The sequence below is a fragment of the Chlorocebus sabaeus genome, chromosome 7 (assembly GCF_047675955.1).
Source record: "Chlorocebus sabaeus isolate Y175 chromosome 7, mChlSab1.0.hap1, whole genome shotgun sequence".
In the NCBI taxonomy this organism is placed as follows: domain Eukaryota; kingdom Metazoa; phylum Chordata; class Mammalia; order Primates; family Cercopithecidae; genus Chlorocebus; species Chlorocebus sabaeus.
In genome coordinates this window covers 138,611,441-138,617,425 of record NC_132910.1, presented here as the reverse complement: position 1 = coordinate 138,617,425, position 5,985 = coordinate 138,611,441, and the positions used below count along the sequence as shown (strand labels likewise).

The 5,985-nt window shown below is 40.7% G+C and overlaps 1 pseudogene; it reads right to left on the bottom strand.

The window, feature by feature from the left end:
* Positions 1 to 1,084: 1,084 nt before the first annotated feature.
* Positions 1,085 to 2,160, bottom strand: LOC103236650 (peroxiredoxin-6 pseudogene; annotated as a pseudogene).
* Between the last annotated feature and the right edge of the window lie 3,825 nt (positions 2,161 to 5,985).

Genomic DNA, 5,985 nt, shown 5'->3' with positions numbered 1-5,985 from the left:
CCCTTCACATGGTGTCCTCTTTCATGTACACATTATCAGAAAGCAGACTCATAAAGGCAAACCCTGTGCGAAAGCACATGCACCAGGATTGCTCACACCTGCTACACCTCCTTGGAAGCCAAGGGAGGCCTTTTCTGTAGTTTCTCCATTTTGATAGAAACTTATCACAATTCTTGCTCTGTTGGTCAGGCTGGAGTGAGTGGCACGATCTTGGCTCACTGCAAGCCCTGCCTCCCGGGTCACGCCATTCTCCTGCCTCAGCCTCCTGAGTAGCTGGGACTACAGGCGCCCGCCACCACGCCCGGCTAATTTTTTTGTAGTTTCAGTAGAGATGGGATTGCACCGTGTTAACCAGGACGGTCTCTATCTCCTGACCTCATGATCCACCCCCCTTGGCCTCCCAAAGTGCTGGGATTACAGGCGTGAGCCACCGCACCCGGCCACATTTTTTTTTTTTTTAATAGCAAAATATTGAAAGGTCTCTTTGCTTGCTCTTCACTTCGGTTATCTACTAGAAAGGTACAGAATTAAAAAGGTTTTTTTCCCCCAGCTATGACCCAAACACAGAATATTAAGTAACACCTGGGTTACTCTAAGTTCCTGGGTTTTATACTTGGATATTTACAGAAGAGTTGAACCTCAAGTTCTGCCACTCTTCAAAATGGGTGACTGAAGAGAGGTTATGATAGGACAGTTAAAAACATTGATAGTCATTCTTCCATGGAGGGAAAAATTGATAGTCATTCTCTGATGGAGGGAAGCAACCTTTCTCAACCACCAACAAATATGACCTCATTGGTCACAAGCCCTGCAGAGATCCAGCAAGATTTGGGTTTTAAATACAGAACATATTTCAAAGAGAACCAGTAGAGAGTGCTGATGTGTGAACAGAATTGAATGCTGGTGAAGGCAGAGTGTAAAGAATCCCAAGAAACTTTTAGTGCCAGTTTTCATTTAATAAGCCACTAGTATAGCAACCTAAAAGCCTTGGTGTGTTGACACCAGCATGTTTTTATGGAATTGCTGCAGGAAGGCATGATTGGCAGCTGTCCTCTGGCTCACAGCACCAACTTCTCCAAGAGACTTAAGGCTGGGGTGTGTAGTGGAGGTATTTCTTACCAGATGGGAGCTCTTTGGTGAAGACTCCTTTCACAAAAAGCTTTTTTGGCTTCCTCTTCGGGGATGGTTGGAAGGACCATGACACTATCCCCATCCTTTGAATCAACTGGGGTGGCAACCCTCTTTTCTGCTGTCAGCTACAGAGAGGTGACTACGGGAAGAATCTCATCAAAGGTCCTGCCAGTGGTAGCTGGGTAGATGATAGACAGCTTCAGCTTCTTATCAGGACCAATAACAAACACCACACGAGCAGCCGCAGGCATGTCCTTTTCATCCTTCTCTGCTGGATCCAGCATGCCCAACAGGATGGTAAGATCCCGATTCTTATCATGGATGATGGGAAAAGGTAACTTTTCTGTGGGCTCTTCACCATTGTAAGCATTGATATCCTTGCTCCTGGCAAGATGGTCATCAACACTGTCTATTGAAAGGGCAATTGGCTGGGTGCAGTAGCTCACGCCTATAATCCCAGCACTTTGGGAGGCTGAGGCAGACGGATCACAAGGTCAGGAGTTCAAGACCAGCCTGACCAACATGGTGAAACCCCGTCTCTACCAAAGATACAAAAATTAGCCAGGCGTGGTGGTGCGCACCTGTAGTCCCAGCTACTCAGGAGGCTGAGGCAGGAGAATGGCTTGAACCCGGTAGGCAGAGATTGCAGTGAGCCAAGATTGCAGTGAGCCAAGATCTTGCCACTGCACTCCAGCCTGGGTGACAGAGAGAGACTCCGTCTCAAAAAAAGGAAAAAAAGAAAAAAAAAAGGGCAATCAACTTAACATTCCTCTTGGCAAATTCTGATGCCAGTTTTGCAGCTCTGCTGAGCTCTGTGGAGCACACTGGGGTAAAGTCCTGAGGGTGGGAGGAGAGAATGCCCCATGAGTTTCCTAGAAAGTTGTGGAAATGGACGTGGCCGGCGGTGGTATTGGCCTCAAAGTTGGGAGCCACGTCCCCGAGAAGCCGACCTCTGGGCGTGGCGGTGGTGGTGACCAGGAGGTGCAGCTCGGACGGCAGCCAACCGGGTGGTTCTGACGAAGAAGACATTGTATATTTACACACAAAATTCATACGGATTTTTAAGATAAAATAGAAACCTTCAAAGAAAAATTAGGCCTGTGACAGCATATTTTACTGCACCACTAGAGGAAATCCTTGGAAAATTTGCCAAGCATTAGAAATAGATAAGTCGCTGTGGAAGTTGAATGATGAGCCAAACTTGGCTTATACAAAATGAAGAGCAAAGAGCAGGTGTTAAAATTGGGATGTGGGAGGTGACGAGTTCTTCAACACCTCAACCCAATGAATACAATTTAATGATGTAACTGTCCATGATTTAAATAAAAAAAATTGATAGAACCCTACTGCATCTAACAATATGTCCTATGTTAATAGGATGTTTTCTATACATGATGCAATGAGAATATTTTTCCTACACTCCTAAAATTAAGATAATTGAAATTCTACTGTCAAACAAATGTTGATTTAAAAATTATTATTACCTTTATCAAGCATGGCATTTTAATAGATGTTTTAAAAAAGGTGAGCTCTAGGCTGGGTGCAGTGGCTCATGCCTGTAATCCTAGCACTTTGGGAGGCCAAGGCTGGTAGATCACCTGTGGTCAAGAGTTTGAGACCAGCCTGGCCAACACAGCGAAACCCTGTCTCTACTAAAAATACAAAAATTAGCCGGGTGTGGTGGTGTGAGCCTGTAATCCCAGCTGCTTGGGAGTCTGAGGCAGGAGAATTGCTTGAACCCGGGAGGCAGAGGTTGCAGTGAGGCGAGATTGCACGACTGCACTCCAGTCTGGACGACAGAGAGAGATTCTGTCTCAAAAAAAAAAAAAAAAAAAAAAGACAGCAAAAAGGTAAGTTCTATTCCATACAGACAGCCAATTTGCTCTTTGTTATTAGAAAAGCTAGAGTGGTAGTTAGAGAATAGTCATTAAGAAATGGTAACAAAAAAAAAAAAAAATGTGAAAACAAAGTTTTTTAGCCCAATGTTGGTTTGCTGAAAATCTCATGATTTCTGATTTCCTTTTCTATCATAAATTTGTTTGGCTGCTCTGAGCCTTTCCCAATCCCAATGCATGCCCAATTCTGTTAAGAGATTTTTTTTAGTAAATTGATTTAAATTATTTTAATATATTTTAGCATACTGATTTACATAGTGCTGATTCATCTGATGGAATGTATTGATAATTAGTATAGAGTGTGGCATATGTGTCAATGTGAATTAACTTTAACCTACACCTTATAGGTGACTGATTAGCATTTGAACTGCCTCAATTGGCAATCTACACTTGAGAGATGGACTCAGCAAGACTTCAAATATTGATGTCTAAATATAAACCACAGGCATTGTGAATTAGCACAAGGAATGAAGGAAAAACGATTTCATTCATGAAATTAGCAAACTTCTAGACATGTGGTGGGAAAGAGAGGTTTTATGGGCTCTACTACCCTTGAAGAAAGGAGGTATAAGAATCTGTTTAAGACCCACATCCAAGTAGCCCCTTGGGGTCAGGGTTCCTTCAGTCCTGTGATCCCACCCTCACTGGATGACTATTGAACCTCAGGAAGTTTTCTGATCCTATCAACAAAATATCGTTGCATCTGCCTTGGAGTGAACCTTTTGTCTGATGTGCTTGTCAGGGCATCTGAGGACTGCGAGTGGTCAAGAGGCTATATGGCTGTCTTACTGCCTGCTTGCTATTAGATATCTGTTGGATCAACAAAGCATGTCTGAGATTTGCTTTACTTGTAAGACCACTTGGAAACAAAGGAGTAAAGGTCGAGATTGGTAGAAACAACTGGAATCCAAGGATATTCATCATCAGATGCTATTGTCCAGTGAACAAATACTTTTCATATGAGTATTGAACATTTAGGTTTAAATACCCGACCACAGTTGGAGAAGCACTACACATCTATCTTGGTGCACGCTCCCTGTGCATTTGAAAAGTACACGTATTTTGACGTCGAGTGGAACCTACTACACAGACACCTTAGGTCAGTTTGGTCAAGTTACTGCCATTCAAATCTATATGCCTACTGATTTTCTGTCTGCTCTGTCAATGACTGAGATGAGTGTTGAACTCTCCAATAATAACTGCATTTGCTTAATTCTTCTTTCATTTTTATCAATTTTTGCTTTATTTATTTGGAAGCTCTATAATGAGTTGACATATATTTAGGGTTGCTACCTTGTCTTGATGAAGTGACTGTTTTTATCATCATGTAATGTCCCTTTTTATCCCTGATAACATTACTTATTCTGAAGTCTACTTTGTCTGATACTAATATAGCCAGTCCAGTTAGTTATGATTAATATTTACATGAAATATTCAGTTTTTTCTCATATAAAAGTCCTATAAACCTTTAGCTTCTCTGTGACAAATGAACATCTCTAATGGCAGAAAATGGGGGAGTGTTTGGGTGGAATTTCAATCCCAGATATTTTACTGTCACTAAATTGCATGCCATCTTTTATAATAAGTAATATATGACTTCATAGACATGACTTCATAGAACTATTGTTAGAACTATTTCAGAATCAATTTCTGAGATGTATTTTGTAAATATGAGTATGAACCTCTTCTTTTCTAAATATTATGACTCTAAATATTAAAGTCCTTATAAAAAATAATACCTTTAAGATACTTCCCTTTAAAATAAATTCATTTTAGGTGTTCTAAAAAGGAACCTAAGGCTGGGTACAGTGGCTCATGCCTGTAATCCCAGCACTTTGGGAGGCCAAGGCGGGCAGATCACCTGAGGTCACGAGTTCGATACCAGCCTGGCCAACATGGTGAAACCTCGTCTCCACTAAAAATATAAAAATTAGCTGGATATGGTGGTGGGTGCCTGTAATCCCAGCTACTTGGGAGGCTGAGGCAGGAGAATCGCTTGAACCCGAGGTCAGGAGTTCGAGACCAGCCTGGCCAACATGTTAAAACTTCATCTCCACTAAAAATGTAAAAATTAGCTGGATGTGGTGGTGGGCACCTGTAATCCCAGCTACTTGGGAGACTGAAGCAGGAGAATCGCTTGAACCCAGGTGGCAGAGGCTGCAGTGAGCCAAGATGGTGCCACTGAACTCCAGCCTGGGTGACAGAGCAAGGCTGTGTCTCAAAACAGAAAACAAAACAAAAAGCGATCTTAATATACAAGATATAGCCATGATATAGAAAGTATTCTTTTACACAAACTTACAAAACCTAATATTGATCCTCTTTGCTAAAACTATTGAATGGCCTTTGATATTCTCTTGTATGTTCAGTATGTATCTGTCCAGTCTAATGAAATATTGTGCCTCAATTTGTTCAGGGATAATGGTACAATAAAATGTAGGTTTAAGCATGAAAACCTTGTCAATACAATTTATTATGTGTTTTTTTTGTAGGTTACAGTGCTGCAAAAAATCATGACATTTTAAAACTGTACTATAAAGCATCCGGCGTGTGACTGTGCTCCTTTCTGAGCTAAGAAAGCTATTAAAGAAAAAAATATTAACAATAATTACAGAAAAGTATCTATTTTTAGAAGAATTGGTATTCCCTTGTTAATTAAACACTACTACTTTCATTTTTTATGAAAGCAATATTTTCATTTTGATTTAAATGCTGACGTAAAACAAACATAATTATTGCCTTTTTCTTCTAAGTCCTTACAGTGATTACTCTCATTCTCTCTTTGCAAAGTGGACTTACAAGTAAACAGCTGTTGGTTTATTCTTCTCTAAGGAATTTTAATCACAGTACTAGAAATTTTTAAATCTATTAGTAGAAGGCAACAAAAGGAGGTTAAAAACCACAAAATACAAAAATATGTTGGTATGTTGTAACAAGGGTGTTTAAAATACAATTCTTT